Raw genomic sequence first — 18,579 nt, 5'->3', positions numbered from 1 at the left:
AAAAAAGAATAAGCTGCAGCAAGAAGGTGGAGGAGGATTTGGAGAAGGGCACTCGGGAGGTGGCCATAGCCAGAAGCAATTCTCCAACCTGCACTTCAGTGAGACATCTGCACTTCAAGGAGGATGTTGTCACTACAAGTGCAACCTCAGAGCAAATCAAGGACACCACTGCCAGCAGTTGTCAATGTGACCATGGCAATAAACTTTAATGCATCTGGCTCCTTCCAGGCTGCCGCTGGACATAGTTAAAATGCACAAAACCGTTACTAGAGGAACAACTTTTAGCTTTGCTATTCAAGGAAAGCTGACTACATTTCATTCCTTGGCTAGCAGTCAGAAGACAGTAAAAGCAGGAGACTTTGCTAGGATTGCAGGCTTCCCCATGATGCATGAATGTCAGCAACTGCAACTACAACTCCTGAACATTGCTTCACTATCATTGCTTTAGAACCTAGATGCTTTAATATTGGTGTTGGTTTATTATTGCCACTTGTACTGAGGTACAGTGAAAAACTTGTCTTGCATACTGATCGTACAGGTCAATTCATTACACAGTGCAGTTACATTGGGTTAGTACAGAATGCATTGAGATAGTACAGGTAAAAACAATAACAGTACAAAGTAAAGTGTGACCAATAAAGATATCTTATCTTAAAGTGTCACAGCTCTCTATCTCCTTCCTGTACCCCGTTTCATTATTATTTGAGATACGACCCACTACCATGGTATCATCTGCAAACTTGTAGATGGAGTTAGATCAGAGTCTGGCCACGCAGTCAGGAGTATATAGGAAGTAGAGTAGAGGGCTGAGGATGCAGCCTTGTGGGGCACCAGTGTTGAGAATAATCGTGCTGGAGGTATTGCTGCCTATCCTCACTGATTGTGGTCTGTTGATCAGAAAGTCAAGGATCCAGTTACAGAGGGACGCGTTAAGTCCCAGATCTCGGAGTTTGGTGACATCAGTGCCCTGAGTGAGTCATGATTAACAGGAGATGTTCACCTCAAATAACATGGTGGAGGGTACATTGTGTTCTTGAAAGGCAAACTGGAAAGGGAAGACCATGTTCATGAGGTGGGTTTTGCCATCAACAGTGGTCTATTCTGGTGTCTCGGCATCTGCCCATGTAGGATTTGTGAATGTCCCATGATCATTTTACTCAGTCTAACACAGAACCAATATATCACAGTCATCAGCATATTTGCCACAAACCTGGAAGCTTCGCATGGGGCCAAGGAGGACTTCTGCTCCAAGTTAGAAAAATCCCTGGTCTGCATCGCAAAGGCAAACAAACTGATCCTTCTATCTAACTCAATTGCTGGGAAAAGATCCAATCCTCTGGCAAAATGTGATGGAAAAGGAGAGAGAAGGGAAGGCTGACTCTAATGGGGTCCTCCTGATAAAATGCTTGGAGTACACCCTTGCCGTTACCAACACCCTGTTTCACCAGAAAGACAGGCAAAAGACCTCATGGCAACAACCCCAGTCTAAACCTGTTAGATTATATCATCGTCTGAGTGATAGATAACAAAGCTGTCCACATCACCCACGGCATGGCAGGCACTGACAAGTGCTGGATTGTTCATCACCTAATCCGCCACAAACCTGGAAGCTTCACATGATCAGAGGTGAATTTATCGAGAACAAAGGGGCAGTCAGTGCCCATAGGAAGAAGCATTTCAGAAATCTTCTCAACCGTAACCTTGTCCTTGATATGCACATCCTTGAGTCCCTTCCACAGCAGCCTGTTCATCCCCTTGTAATCAACGAGCAGTTAAAAAGACCACATGCCAACTAAAACACAACAAGGCCTCAGGTGTTGAAGTTCTGAAACTCAGTGGTGAGTAGCTTCAGTCACAAAGCTACGGCCTTATCACCCACATCTGAGAAGAGGAAGGCATATCAGAAAACCTTAGAGATACTCTAAAGGCACCATCTTCAAGAAATGAAACAAGTCCAATGGTGGTAATTGCAAAGGGGTCTCCCTGTAATCCGCCACAGGGAAAATCATTACGAAGGTCTTCAACTGCATCCTCCCAAGAGCTGCTCCCCAAATTGCAGAATCAATTTCTTCCATCTAGAGGCACCATGGATATGATCTTCACCTCACACCAATCAGCATACACAGCCTTTTTCAACCTCATTAAATCCTTTGACTTCATAAACTGGAAGTGACTGTAGAGCATTCTTCTCAAGTTTGACTGCCCATAGTAATTCATCTTCATCTTATGTTCACTCCATGAAAGAATGCAAGCCATGACCCTAACTAATGAGTCAACAACAGAGCCAATCTCACTGCAGAATGCTGTCAATCAAGGGTGACTTATTGCCCCAACATTTATTTCAATTATTCTGACACAATGCTGCGCATCACCTTCAGTAATCTTCCCATTGGAGTGAAACTAATCAACGGGATTAATGGGAAATCATTCAGCCGATGTTACGTCTCTCCAGAATAAAGGTCACCCCAACCTCAGTCGTCAAGTTGCAGTAGACAGACATAGCTTGCATTTGCTCATTTTTGGAGGCTGAGCTCCTAGTCATTGTCATCTTGTTCACCTGGCTCATGACCACTCAAAGTGGAAAAGAAGCATTTGGGACTGGATGGAGAATCTCAAGTCTATCAGCAGCAGAAGGTGTAGGTCACCTTCTACTACCTATAACTACCCACCCATCTGTTTCATCAGATACTTCTTGCCCCATTATATAATACTCTGTGATTCCCACTTCAGCCTCATTAGCCATCTGAGAACTCACGAAACTGGAGTGGAAGCAATTCATCCTTGGTCCCAAGGGACTGCCTATGACAACAAGATAGCTTGGACATGCTGGCTGTCAGGCAATGGTAAGAGGACAAATGCAAACGACATGACAGAACAAATGCAAACGACATGACAGAGACATGACAGAACAGTTAAGTGTGTCCTACATAGAGCCAATGCCACTCAACAGCGTCACCTCAGCGATCTTAGTTACCTTTCAGAGGACAGTTTATATGACTGCTATAGCATCCGACAATACCTTTTGCACACAGAGTCATCCACCCCTTCCATGCTGAAAAAGGATGGAATTCAAACCTTCCATAAAGTCATGTGCCAAGTCATGCCACAATCCTACTTTTCAGTGAATATGGGTTTCTGGTAGGCTTCCTAGTGCATCAAGCAAGTACCCCTTAGCTTTCTTCTGATGTATTGTGTACAGCAATGTGGTTATGGGATGAACTTATGAATGATAGAAGTGAATTCTCATTGATAGATATTATTGGTTGATGTGTGGCTTGAGCAATGTCTGAGGGTATGAAGTACTTGGGGGTAGGACCTGGCAATGACTGGAATTCAAAGATTTTTTTGCGGTCTGTCTGCAAAGCATGACCACTGGCATGGATCTCCATGGTTATCTGCTTCACGGTCTTCTGGCCAAATGACTGAATAGCCTCTCGGCCCCTTGCAGATCCAGGACATCTCTCCTCATTTGTACCTCCTCCACCAAGCCTCCAGTGTGGTGTCTGAAAATCTTGGAGACCAGTCACTCCCATTACATACTGATACTCAATATTTCGCAGCTCAGATTTATTTTAGAACAACAGCTTGAATGTACTCCAGCTTCACTGCACCTCGCAGTTAAGAGAATTGTTAGCTTCAAGTAGTGGAGATAAATTTTAACTGGAGTTAGCCACTCCTGATAATGGCCCATGGTGAAGCTTCAATCAGCTGGAACTTAGTGCTCATTGGATGAAGTTAACATGCTGCCTGCAGTGCAATCGATAGGCAAGGGTTAACCTTGCATTGCAATTATTGCATCTGTTTTTGGGAACTGTTGAAGTTAACCTGTGAGGGGTACTAGATTTATTATGAAGATGTACTTCGTAACCTATGGATGCGGGCAAATGGGATGAGGGTAGATGGACAAAAAGGTCCTTATTGACGTGTCCTCTTCTGTGCTGTATGACTATATAACTCTATGACTCTACCAAACATGTAGCAAAAAAATCTATTTTCTTTCCTGTTCTACTTTTGAGTCTGGGCCAGTTTATTAAAATAAAGGCGCAAATGTGAACACTGGCACTTGTCTTGAGCTGGAAGTGCTTTCCTCCCACACCTCAGGCACCTGAGATGATAGCTTGCCATTCCATGACTTGACAACAGGCGCCCAATAAGCTGCCTTCAGTTAAGTGAAGGTAAATATCTTCCAAAAAATGACAACAAAGAAGAACAAGCCATACCAAGGTACAGCTCTTATTTTGTGTGAATTTTTTGTGGTTATTTGCTGATCCAAGCCAAATAATTTTTTGTTGGGTTGTGGGTGTTGGGCAATCAAATTCAGGTTTAGAAAAATTCAGTTGCATGATGTAATGTGATTAAATTCATTAAAAACTTGATTGCTTATTATGGTCAGGTCTTTCATGTGTCGGTTGCACAGGTTACTAATTTACTTTCAGGTTCTCTGCATATGGTGCACAAAAGCTTTGGACATGTGCAGTAATGTTAAGCAATACACAATCCACCTTTATAATATTAGTTGTGTTGAACTCATTTGTGCATCTACAGTATATAAATCTATACCCAAATGCACAGAAGCCTTCCTTCACAAGTCATTTGAGACCCATTTCTACACCACATGGTCTGTGGCTGTTGAAATCTGATCTGTGGATCTTCTGGCACATAGGTATTCTTTATTACTCACTGCTCACTCCCACCAATTGCTGTAAATTTCATACATTGGCTGTAAACTGTAAATTTGGCACGAACACTCACAGAAAACAAAGGAAGCATTTGGCTTCCCAAAATGTTTTGCAGCCAATGAAATTATTTGGAATTGTAATAATTGTAGAAATTGAGGCAGTTTGTGTCCAATAATCTTGTGCAAACATCAATGTGATGCTGAGGAGATGTTTAATTTCATGTTGATTGGGGAATAAACTTTGCCAGGACTCCCGGGATAACTCTCCTGCATCTCAAGGCCTTGGTATAATATTTTATCCAGAAGATGGTATTTCTAACAGTGCAGCACTCTCTTGATATTCAACACCAGATCGGCAGTCGACTGATCCAATGCCTCCTCCGAGGGCCCAAGCTGGCACTTTGAAGAGAGGTAGCTGGTTAGGAACTGGCAAGAAAATTCTCAGATTCCTTACAACATTGAAGGAGGCCATTCAGCCTATTGTGTCTATCCCTGCTCCCCAGAACATTCCCATTTATCCCATTCCCCCACTTATTAATCTACAACTTATCCTCTCTCACATGCCGACCAACTCCATCCTGATACAAAAACAGAAATGCTAGAACAACTCAGCATCTGTGGAAAGAGAAACCAGTTAATGTTTCAGGTTGTAGACCATTCATCAGAACTCAGGTTTGTTTTCCAACTCCATCCTGGTTCTCCTATCACCCACCCACATTAGGTCCACCCTGTTTCTGGGATAAAGCACAGTATTTATAAAGCACACAGTCAAACAATTTCCAAGGGGACCCTATGCTCAGTCAGAGGATGTCAAAGGTATTAGCAGGGGCACTGACTGTATTAAATAAAGCCCAGTTGAGAAATGCATCAGGTTGGTTTTGGGCAGGAAGACAGTCAATTTGTGTTTTCATTAAACTTTGATTCTTTGTCATCCAGGACACAGTGAAAAACAGTGAGACAAAAATCTATCCTAGAGTACTACAAATGTTTTACTTTATCAAATAAAAAGTTAGCCAGTTTACATTATTCTTGATTTTTCTGCAATGTCTTTGAGACATATTGCTATTTAATACTTTTCACTTGGTCTTATGGTTAACCTTGCTGTCTTGCTCCAGAAACAGTTGGCTGCCACCACTTTCAAAAATTGAATAAAACTGCTCATTTCCCATCAGGGTTTAGTCAGTCCTGTAATCTTCAGCCTTTTAAAGACCAAACTCAAAATCTTCCAGCAACAGTTTCTCTGATATTTTATTTCCAACTCTTTCATCAGTTGTTTTAAATTCTCAGAGGAAGTTAAAAGATATTTGAAAAGGCCCGTCCAGTAGTCCCTGAGGTGCATGAATTTCCATACCATGACATCTAATTGCATTTTGACTGGGTGTTTTACCTCTTTTTGTTTCACTTCACAAATTATTGTAAAGTTTTGCATAGACTAGATATGTACCCATGAGGGCAATCCCATGAGCCAGAACTCCCTGGATAACAAAAGAGATTAAAATGAAACATAAAAAGAAAGGCTTGTGATAAAATGTTAGGTTTCAAATGCAGTAAAAAAACTCGATTGAACACAGAAAATGCAGAAGATGGTAAAAAAGAATGAGAGGCAATGAAACTGTCTGCCAATAGGTAAAGTAAGTAACATTAAATGAAACATCAGAAACTTTTATAAAGATAGGAATAGAAAAAGCACAGTTGAAAGAAAGATTGAAAAGGAGATCTTATGAAGACAGGAAGCCTGGCTGAATAAGTTCTCTGCATCTGTTTTCACAAAAGGGAATGCTGCTAAGGACACAGTAAAAGAGGCAGTGGAAAAATTGCAAAGGAGAATAGTAAAGAGAATGACTTAGAAATTCTATTACAGTGCAGCATTTAGATGCAATGTGCAACAGAATTTTGTTGAGAAACTGATTGCTGAACATGATGAGGTACATATGCATTGGTCATGAACTTATTTCCGAGTCCTCTCTGAATATAAGACACTAACAGATGGAAATGCCAGGCATGCACATTGACATCCAAAAATAGACAATACACCTTTGGACATCATTTCCAGGAAATTCAATTGTGCTATCAGAAGTCTTGGACAGCACAGGCCAATCAAGCAAAACCTAAGCCTGTCTTGGCATGATTTAAAGGGGACTGCCTGAGCAGGTCCCAGTCATTGAAGGCAGGCACAAGGGGCTGGCTGCAGATAACTGCTCTTCAAGTTATGTTACACTACAGTTCTTGGCCTTTTGGCTAAGATCAAGTGTAGTATCTGTTCTTACCTGGCAGGGGAGAGTCGGTGATCACTGTTGCTGATCTCCTGCGATGGGAATCATGGAGGCAGATCTACGTGGGCAGATTCATGGGTGATCTCTGTGAATACAAATTTTGAAGAAGAAGAAAGACAACAGGGACTCTCATGATCAAGTGGCTGCAAGATGAGAGCTTAACTTGCTGACGTAGAGGTGGATCCTAATTGGGAAACCAATCTAACACCTCTTTCCAGCACACAACCTGCAATAACCAATCAGCTCCATCAGGATGGCTGCAACAACGAGCATCTCGGGCGGAGGACAAGGGGTTCACAATATTGTCAGGGTGACAGTGAAGGACCTCAGCGAGAGGAACCCCTTCACCCAGGACCTCTTCATCAAGAAGGTCCTGCTGAAGGGCTACAAGTTTGAGGTGAAGGACATCTACTGCTTCCAGGACTTCCCAGGTAATGGGTAATTTGATGTTACCTTCAAGTACCTGGTGAGATGGCAGAAGATGCTACAGGACACTCAGGAGAAGGGGAATGAGGTTTTGCTGTCACAGTTGAATGTGTAGCTACTCTTCACCCTCCCCACCAAGAAGGAGCATGTGATAATGGTGCACAAATTTAACCTACAGGTGCCGTTGTGGATGTCCTCACCTTCCTGGCTTGTGACGTCGTGGGAGAAGGAAGCTGTGTGGATATCAAGGACCTGTTTGGGATCTAACCTATCAATCACCAGGTGAACCTTGCCCTCAACGTCAGCAAGACCAAGGAAATGATTGTGAACTTCAGGAAGGGAAAGTCGGGAGAACACGCACAAGTCCTCATTGAGGGGTCAGCGGTGGAAAGTTCCTGGGTGTCAACATCTCGGAGGGTCTGTCCTGGGCCTAACACATTGATGCAACCAGAAAGAAGGCATGCCAGCGGCTCTACTTCGTTAGGAGTTTGAGGAGATTTGGTATGTCACCAGAGAGTCTTGCAAATGTCTATAGATGTATGGTGGAGAGCATTCTGACTGGTTGCACCACAGCCTGGTATGGAGGTTCCAATGCACAGGATCACAAGAGGCTGCAGAGGGTTGTAGACTCAGCCAGCTCCATCACGGGCACAACCCTCCACACCATCGAGGATATCTTCAAGAGGCGGTGCCTCAAGAAGGCGGCATCCATCATTAAGGACCCTCACCATCCAGAACATGCCCTCTTCTCGTTACTACCATCAGGGAGGAGGCATAGGAGCCTGAAGACCCACACTCAATGATTCAGGAGCAGTTTCTTCCCCTCCGTCATCAGATTTCTGAACAGTCCATGAACCAATGAACCCTACCTCATTGTTCCTTTTTTTTTGCACTATTTATTTATTTTGTAATTTATAGTTCTTTTATGTCTTTGCACTGTACTGCTGTTGCAAAACAACAATTTTCACATCATATAAGACAGTGATAAGATTTTTTTAAAGATTTCTTTATTAGTCACATGTACATCGAAACACATAGTGAAATGCATCTTTGCATAGAGTGTTCTGGGGGGCAGCCTCTGATTCTGATGGTCAAGTTAAGGTTGGACAATAAGGGAGCCATTATAACCCACCCTTGGTGTCCGCCATAGGAGGGAACCACGGGTACATGGTATATGCAGAACTACCCAGTGTGTGTCGCAACTGCAACAAACCTGGACATGTGGCGGCCCAGTGCAGTGCAGTCATCTTCAAGAACTGCAAGCAGGAAGGCCACCAGACCAAGGACTACAGGGAAAGCAAATGTTACAACATGTGCAGGGAAGCAGGCCACCTCTAAAAGGCCTGCCCAAAACATGCCTGCACCTACGCACAGGCAATAAGAGGGGAAGCTAGCACCAACAACAACCCCCCCAGGAACGTTGACACACCCCCTACCAGTGCAGAGGCCCTGGCAAAGATTGAGACCAGGAGGAGCAAGGAAAGCCTGACCACCTGGAGCTCCCAAACCCCAGCCAGAAGCCCCCTGGCCCCTCCCCAAAAGGAGGAGTTAATGGAAGAGGGGATGGCAGAGGGACAAGAAAAGGAATGGCAGGTGGTGCAAAGGAAGAAGTCCCAGAAGAGACCACCCGAGAGACAACAAGCCACTGAGAATGAGTAATGGTACAAAAGAGCTATGTAACAGACAGATGCCAGCAATCTCTCCTTGTAAGAGGATGAAGCAAATACTGGAAACAGATGGCACAGGCAGAGAAAGCGTCAAAATGGAGCAGACAAAGAGGAGGAAGGAAGCCTACAGACAAAGATAAGCCAGGGAAGAAACAAGCCTGCCTCCCCCCAGCTATGGGAGACCAGGAGCAGCACAGAGGCCTTCAGCCCCTAGCTTCAGGAGATGGAGGGCACAGAACAGTCAGAGGCCGGAACAGAAACACAGACTGCTCTCCCTCCAGTGACACCACTACATTGCTGCAAGGAACCTCAGAACCTGGGGGAGACCATTTCCAGTATCTGAGGCCGAAAACAGTGCTGCAATTCACCAAGGCTGTGGGCATGAGGGCTCAGACTGATTGACAATGGACTGTATTTGTAAACTCTGAACTCCAAAATACATATGGAGATAAAACTGGCTTCACTAAAAGTGCGCAGTGTGTAGAGCACTGGGTGATGTGCTAACGCTTTGCAATACCTTGCCAAGGTCAAGGCGGATATGACTTTTCTAGAGAGTATGGGCTGCCACACCTCCGCAACTATCGGAGATGGTCATGATGCTGGTCCCATGGATTGTTCATATGGTCGGGGGGCAATGATTGTCTCACATCTGGCCTGGGTATTCTGCTGCGGGGAGGCAAATTCTTAATCATTGAAGTCAAAGAGGTTGTTGGTGGTGTCTCCTTGTGGCAGATGTAAGGTACCATAACACTCCACTCTGGCTGATCGAAGTGTACGCTTTACCCGTGCCAAGCGAGAGGCTAGCTGTCCCCCAGCAGCTCCCACTGCTGCTGGTGGCATCCCAACTGGTTGTTCTGACAGGTGACTTCAACTGCATCATTGTTATGGCTGGATGATCTGGCAGTGCCGACAGGAGACTGCACAGCAGCTCCAGACTCCTGACGGAAATGGTTAAAGATGCAAAGTTTTTCAATGCCTTTAGCACCCCTGCAGGTGAAACACAGCTGCAACACACTTGGTTGAGGTCAGATGGCTCAGTACGGTCCCGGATAGACTTCCTCTTTATGTCAAAGACAGTCACGGTCAGATCCACTGACGTCACGTCAGTGTTATTCTCTGACTACTGCCTCCTTCGAAACTCCTGTCATCTACAGGAGGACCAGAAGGCAGGCAGGGGGAAGTGGAAGTTGAATATCAAGCTGCTGAACCCAGAGAACATTAAGGAACTAAAGAAGGACTACACAGGTTGGAGAACCGTGAAGCCCCTCTCTGACTCTCCGATTCTTTGGTGGGAAGCAACCAAGGAAAACATCAGGAGGTTCTCCATCCTCAAAGATGTTCAGAAAACAAGACAGAATCAGAGGAACTTGTTCCAACTCCAGACAGATTTTCAATAACTTCTCCTTCTGCAGTCAAGGGGGGGGGGGGGGGGTGGATATGAGAGAGGAACTCCAAGAGGTGAAGAGCTGGCAAGCTGTACACTTTGCCTTTGAATCCTCCAAGATGATCTTCAGATCCAGAGTTCGCTTTGTGGAACAGGATGAGACATATTTGCGCTTCTTTTTCCAAAAGGTTTGCAAGGGGAGCTCTGTGATCTACAGCCTCAAGGAAGAGGACAGCTCAGTAACATCCTTGTAGACAGACATATTGAGGATCTGCAGATCCTTCTGTCTGGTCTGTATGACAGAAAGGTCACAGACAACTCAGCCTCCCGGAACTTCCTGTCCTCTATCACGGAGGCTTTAGACGACAGCAAGCAGGAGAGTCTGGATCATTCACTGACCCTGGAGGAGTTGACTGGCTCCATCCATTCCTTTGGCTCGAATAAAACTCCTGGAAGCGACGACTTACCGGCAGAGTGGTACTCAACTCTGTGGGACTGGGTGGGACTGGATGGGCCTGGACCTGCTGGAAGTGTATGGCATTGTGCTTCTGGCTGGCAGCAAGTCAGCTCCATGAGGAAGGGCATCATTACTTTTATCAACAAGCAGAAAGGAGAGAGGGAGGACATCAGAAATTGGAGACCCATTTCACTGTTGAATGTGGATTATAAGATCCTGTCCAAGGCCATTGCCAACTGAGTCAAGTCTGCTCTGGGACAAGTGATCCACCAGCACCAAACCTGTGCTGTGCCTGGCAGGAAAATCTTTGACAGGCTTGAGCTGCTCAGAGATACCATTGCCTAAATGCAGGACAGAGGGGCGGATGACTGCTTGGTCAGCTTGGACCAGGAGAAGGCCGTCAACAGTGTATCACACATGTACGTGTTCTCCCAAATGGGTTTTGGGAAGGGAATCAGAAATTGGATCCACCTGCTCTACACAAATATCTGTAGTGCAGTTCAAATCAATGGGTGGGAAACAGATAGCTTCCCCATCAAGTCTGGAGTCAGGCAGGGTTATTCACTCTCCCCTGTCTTGTTTGTGTGTTGCATAGAATCCTTTGCCAAATCCACCAGGAAGGATGAGAGCATAAGAGGGATGGTGTTGCCAGGTAGTGGAGGCACCCAGGTCAAAACCTCTCTGTACATGGACGACGTTGTCGTCCTCTGCTCAGATCCACTGTCCATTCGCAGATTGATCAGCATAGGTGACCAGTTTGAGTTGGCATCAGGGGCCAGAGTCAACCACTGCAAGAGTGAGGCCATGCTCTTCGGCAAATGGCCCAACCAATTCAACGTCCCCTTCACCATCAGGTTTGACGACCTGAAGGTGCTGGGGATCTGGTTCGGAGGGGCGAGGCAGAGCAGAATTGGCTGGAGCAGATTGGAAAGGTTCAAACAAAAATTGGGACAGTGGAAAAGGTGCTCTCTGTTAATAACTGGGAAGAACTTGGTCATCAGGCGTGATGTGCTCTCTGGGCTGCTGTACTTGGTGCAGGTGTGACCCATGCCTCCGCTCCTCTGCCTCAGTAATCACCTGGGCTGTCTTCCAGTTCATCTGGGAATCCAAGATGCAATGAGCCTGATGGATCACGTACAGAGAATGGGGGCAAAAGTGTACCCAACATTGCCCTCATCCTGATGACCACCTTCGTGTGTGGCTGCACCAGGCTGTGTGTGCAACCAAAGTACATAGGCACCAAGTGTCACTACATGCTGAGGTTCTACCTGTCCCTAGTGTTGTGGAAGATAGGTCTGACTCCGTTCCTGTGCAATGTCCCAGTCAGCTGGATGTTGCCACACTACCTGTCCTTTGTGGAAGAGTTCTTCCAAGCAAATACCTTTGACCACATCCATCAGCCAGTGGTCAGCGCGGAACATCCTGCAAACACTGTGGGACAGGGATACTATGGATACTATGGGGTGGTTCCCTGAGCAAACTGTCCAAATCATCTGGCAGAATGTCTCATCGCCAGAACTCACCAACAAGCACCAAGACCTCACTTAGGTGGCGGTGAGAGGAGCCCTCCTAGTCAGATCCTTGCTGTGCAGATGAAATATCATCCCCAATGCACGCTGTCCCCAGGACGGCTGTGGTGGGGAAGAGACGGTCACCCACCTCTTTGCAGATTGTGGATTTGCTAAGAGGGTATGGAGAAGGATGCAAGGGTCCTTGTCTCGGTTCATCTCAAGCAGTTGGGTAAGAGAAGGCTCTCTGATCTATGGGCTGTTCCCAGGGTCACACACCAAGACAGACATCAAGTACTGTTGGAAGAACATCAACTTGGTGAAAGACGCTCTTTGATCTGCTCAAAACTTGTTGGTCTTCCAGCACAGTGAGATGTCCATAATGGGATGCTGCCAAATGGCACATTCCAGACTGCAGGAGTACATGCTGATGGATGCACTGAAGCTTGGTGCAGCCAATGCAAAGGCTCTGTGGGGAAGGACCACAGTCTAGGCTCCTTCCAATACTGGACACTGAGGGGCTGACTCAGGTGGGGAAGCCCCTCAAACATTGAAATAGTGTATCACCCCAGGGGGCCACATGAGTGGCAATGGTGCTGTGGTTTATAAAACAAGTTAACACTACTGAATGTATAGATAATGAATGTAAAAGTTTTGCAGTTTTGCACCATGTTGATTCTTTTGTATACTGTATATTTTTTATTAGGAATAAAGTTTATTTTTGAAATAAAAACAACTACAATTATTTCTCGGGGGGCAGGGGGGCACATGTGTGGCAATGGTGCTACATACATAAAAACATGTTAACACTACTTTCATATAGAGTCAATAGCACTGTGCATGTATAGACTAAATGATACTACGAACGTAAAGCCATACACTGGGTTTTTCTTGAATATATTTTTTATTAAAAATAAAGTTTATTCTTGAAATAAAATAAAACGGCTCTCTCTCTGGCCTCCCCCCCCAACCACATATCCCAGCATGATTGCAACCTTAACATTGACCACACATCCCCTCCCCGACATATCTTAGCCATGACACCCCTCCCTCATCAGGTCCTGTCCCTGGCCTCCTGTCACCATAGCAGCTGATCATGAACAACTCTGACGATCTGACACAACCCTTGAAATCCTGAATCCATACCAACCGAAGCCCCTACCCTACAGTTCCCTTTCCTGGCTCTCTCATCACCGGGAACCTTGGCATGCCCTGCAATCCAAAACTACCTGGTTTTCTCAACTGGTCTTACAATGGTCAACTAAGTTGAGGAACTAACCATGCAAGGCCAATGCTATTGTACCTGGCGCCTTGATCATCAGTTCAGCACTCACACAAATGGTAATAAATTAGTCACTACACAAAGTAGAAAATCACGTTTAAGATGTAAGTGTAGCTGCTGTGGATCATGGAATGCAATTCCTTAAATAAAACAATTTCAGAAAATTATTATTAAATTTTAATTTCTTTCTCCTCGTGGAACATTATATTTTGAGGAAATGTGACTCTTTTGGTGGCTTCTCAGGGCAAGCCATGCAGCTTCCTAAGGAAGAGAGAAATAACATCAGGAGATTTAGACAGAATGAAAGCAGAAGCGAGTAATAAGGCAATGGAGTCTATAAGGTATAAGATATCTTTATTAGTCACATGTACATCAAAACACACAGTGAAATACATCTTTTGCGTAGAGTGTTCTGGGGGCAGCCCGCAAGTATCGCCACGCTTCTGGCGCCAACATGGCATGCCCAAACTTCCTAACCCATAACTCTTTGGAATGTGGGAGGAAACTGGAGCACCCGGAGGAAACCATTGCAGACACGGGGAGAACATACAAACTCCTTACAGACAGCAGCCGGAATTGAACCCAGGAAGCTTCAGTGGGTATAGCCAATGCAGTTAAAAAATCTGGCACCAAGTCAGGGACACGAGAGGGGAGGATGCACAGGAACCAATGACTGCTTTTCAGTGGTGGAGGAATTTGCAGAGGTATGGTAGGAAAGGGCAGGGAAGAATTTGAAAATGAAGACAAGGATAGTTAATCTTGTTTACTGCAAAGAGGAGGAAAAATGAATGTTGGGAAGAACAAGGTATTGGATGAGTGAAGGGAGATTTGGGTGAGGATGGAGAGTATTACAAACTGTGACAAAGGGCACTGAAGAAATTGAATGCTGAAGTAACAAAAAAGGATGGATAAGAGTTTTAGGGGCCTGAAGCAAATTCTAGCATCGAGAGAAATTAACATGACTTTGAAGGTTATGAAACATTCTCTTGTGTACTGCCAAATTCCATGAGGTTAAATGCTATATTACTTGCAACTCATCTTCCCTCTGTGGCAAACACTGTCCACCCTGGATAGATTATGTAGAAGAATTTTATCAAATTAACTGCATTATTACAAAGGTATTTATTAAATAAAAGTATCAACCACCTAAATTCTCTTGTCTTCTGTGTTGAGACAAATAGAGCCATGAATTTATGGTTCTGTTCTTGCTCTTCCTGATTTAAGAGAGGTTCAGTTGACATTTTGACAATATTTTCAGGAGGTTAAGCTCTGATGCAATGGAGAATTCCTTCAGGCCTGCCTTGGGTGCTGCATCGAAACATGAATGATCTCAATGTTACCCGTGCACTCAAGTTATGATTTGTTAATTCTGTTACATCCCCCAAAGCAGATAATATATTTAAAAGTTTTCAATCCAACCTCCATGAGTGTTAGAAGAGGTGGATCAGACAGGATATATCTTTCACCATAATCAAAACTGTTTGTCAGACCTTCAGGCTTCTTAAAGAATATTGTTCTCTTATGCAATAAAGCTCTTTGGTATACCTGACCTGTTTAACTTTGGCACTGTGTCAGTGAAGCCAACACCTGAGGGTGTGTTAGCAGTTCCAGACAGAGGATTAGTGAAGGATTTAATGTAGGGTTAAGTTAAGCTTCATTTGTGTATAAAGAACAAAGGACATTTTACTTCAGAACTCCCCTGGAGTCTAGTGTGACTATTTTTGGCAGTGAGAATGAAAATCAATTTGGCAATGGATCTGTCAGCACTGACCATGTCATTGAACATCAAGTTACTTTCAGAAGTTATCTCGAAATTCCTGCCTTTGGAATCCTTGCCCAGCAAGACATGGATTGTATTTGTTTTGTGTCCTTGTATACATTGCCTACAATACCTTTTGTTAATATCTGTTCTTGGGATGTGGGTGGCAGTGACAAGAGCAGCTTTTGTTACTCATCCCTACTGGCCCTGAGGACATTAGGAGTCAATCTTAATGTGGAAGGCTGTGACATAACATAATTAAAAAGACAAAGAGAATCGCAATGTGGCTGCAATGCAGGCAAGTGACTATCACAGAATAGATATCCTTATCTCTAACTATAACCTGTTCAGAGTGTTGCTTTCATTTCTGGGCACCAAGATCAAAATAGTAATATTAGCCTTGGATTAGCTGAACTTGAATGATACCAGAACTAAGAACGTTAAATTATGAGCACAAGTTCCATTGACCAAAGCTCTATTGTCTTAAATTTGGAATATTAAATCAGGCATTTAAGATGGTAGAAAGAATTAATAGGAGAAACAGAAGGAAACTGTTTTCTGTGGCAGGACACTCTCCCTGATGGATTTGTCAACCAGCTGGATTTTAATGACAATTTGGTAACGTTTATGTGTCATCCCACAAATTATAAGGTTTATTGGAAACAACTCCAAAACTTAGATTGGTGGGAATTCCACTCGTAGCCTCGGGGTTGCTAATCCAATATTGTTATCATTATTCTATACTGAATTCAGTTCCTGGGAAGAGACCTGCATCTCAAGAGCTGCCATAATTTGTATCCTCACAGCACGCCTTACCAGTGTATTTTGTACTAAATTCACTCATTGTCCTATGAGTTTTTGTTTTCTGCTGTAAAGCCCAGCTACTCAACTGAGTCCAAAGGAACCTATGTTGAGTTTGGGTGGGATAAGTGCTTAGGCTTGGGTTGGATTCAGATTAGCCATTGCTGCATTGTTTTTAATTTTAGATTCACATGGACCTCAGTTGCTCTTCTATTGTGCTCAGGTTCCTTCATGGTCTTGTTCCTCCCCATTTTTATAAATCCCCCTGCTCAAACCTCCCTCAAATTATCCTTTCATCTGAGTCTGACATGTTTGAAAAAGTATTCAATGCAATGTTGGAATTTTCAAGAAAACTTTTTAGGTCATTATTTCCTTTGTTGCTGCCAAATGTGACAATGCCTTATCATTAAATGGTTAATATTAAGCTATACTAAGACTATATGCAGGCTATGGCCGTGTGTATGCTGTTCGGGTTATAGCTGTTCAGGTAATGGAAGTTTGCCCTTATAGAATTCACAAATAACTGCCTAGAAATTTGAGGTACAGAATAAAATTCGCTCTCACAGAATTTGTGCGAGAAAAAGCAAATAACTCAATACAAAGTTTCTTTTCAACTTGCATTTCTTGATACATATGCAGATGATATGGCTCTGCATTACAGAACATCATGATATGGCCTGTTTTCTTGGAATGCAACCACTCCCGCCTCCTGCTACATGTGGGTTGCCTGTATTAAGCTGGTGCACATCCACTCACTGAGATCATATCAGACTTTTGAACTGTGAGCAGCTATACTTTTTAGTTTCCTATAATATTGTGGTTTTGTTCCAAATTTCAAATGCCCTTGATGTGTTTTGATATATTTTGCCTTCAATTTAAACCATAACTTATAGCAAATGCACAAATTGGTAATACAATGTGCTACATTTATCTTAGGTTAAAGAGAAGCTCCATAATCCAGTCTGTGAATTGTAAATGACTGCAATTAATTTATCACAGAACAGATAAGAACAGAATATATAAAGGATCAAGCAAAAGGCAAAGTCAAAAAAAAGGCTGAACAGGCACTTGGCAAACACAAATGAACAGAGGACAAAGTAAAAGATATAGAAAATCATTTAAACACTTGGCAAATTTAAATAAGTATGAATAAAATGTTATATATTGGTTAAAAAGGATATAAACAAATAAATAATTAAGATATAGGTTAAAACTGTAAACTCTTCATGAACTGGAGTCATACTGAGGGAGGAAGAGGCCAGTCATCTTAGAATGGAGGAGAAACTACGACAATACCTTCCCACTAACTGTCAGTCAAACTCATCAAAAGATTTTGAACATTCAAAAGCTATTAAGAAATCAATGGAACATTTTTTAAATTAATATATTAAAAATAAACCAAAACTTTTAAAATACAATTTAAGTATTGAACTAAATGATTTTTTAAAAATGTAAATTAGCTAACTGAAATACAGATTATCTCCTTACAGCCATTCCTCTGCACTTAAATTAATGGACTGGCTGATTCCGTGTCAGGTCTAACCTGTTGCATCTTGATTGTTTGGCATACCAGTGAATTGTTGTGCTCCTACTCTGCCATTGGACTCCAATACAAGTCCAACATTATTCGGCAGTTGAAAATTCACTGGTGAAGAATGGCCAGCAATGTCAGTACTTATGCATTCACTTGGGAATCCTCAACTAGGTGGCACTTATGTTGGTGAATGCTCCATGTAGAACTGCTGGCAATTCTCAGTAATTTCTTGTCCAAGGTGAAATCAGTCTTAATAATCAAGGAATAAACTATAAAGAAAGAATAAAATTCCTTTGGATTACGATGTTGAGATTGCTCTGCCAGGAGCAGCATAGACTCAATGATTTCAAAGGAGGATTTTGTTGAATGCTGTTGATCAGGAAAAGACATTAAGTAAAATTATACCAAGCAAGTTTAGAGGATAGAAATAAAGCTTACCAAAACTAATCATTGACAAATAACTGAATAACTTCTTTACTCAAAGCATCTATTCAATTTTTGAGCAGATTATTGCTTGCAATAATTGATCTATCCATGAGCAATACAAGCATGAGTACACCACATGGCTGCTTCAGTTTGCTGTAACATTCAAAACGATGGGGACTAAATGTCTTCATTAGTTCCATTTTCCCATCAAATCACTGTATCCTTGGATTTCCTGAGTGCCTAACAATCAATTATCTGGTTTGTGACTTGAGTTTCCTGTGACTCAGTGGCAGTGAATTTCAAAAGTTCATAACCCTCTGACTGAAGAACTTTCTCCCTGTCTCAATTCTAAATGAAGAGCCCCCTACTTTAAGATTAAGACCT

The 18,579-nt window shown here is 43.3% G+C and overlaps 1 non-coding gene across 1 annotated transcript; it reads left to right on the top strand.

The window, feature by feature from the left end:
* Positions 1-6,896: 6,896 nt before the first annotated feature.
* On the top strand, positions 6,897-7,083 carry LOC127578938 (U2 spliceosomal RNA). The gene has a single exon (XR_007957599.1). It is a non-coding gene; the product is annotated as a U2 spliceosomal RNA (small nuclear RNA).
* Positions 7,084-18,579: the final 11,496 nt, after the last annotated feature.

Source organism: Pristis pectinata, chromosome 1 (assembly GCF_009764475.1).
Source record: "Pristis pectinata isolate sPriPec2 chromosome 1, sPriPec2.1.pri, whole genome shotgun sequence".
Taxonomy (NCBI): Eukaryota; Metazoa; Chordata; class Chondrichthyes; order Rhinopristiformes; family Pristidae; genus Pristis; species Pristis pectinata.
This window is presented reverse-complemented; position numbering and strand designations above follow the sequence as displayed.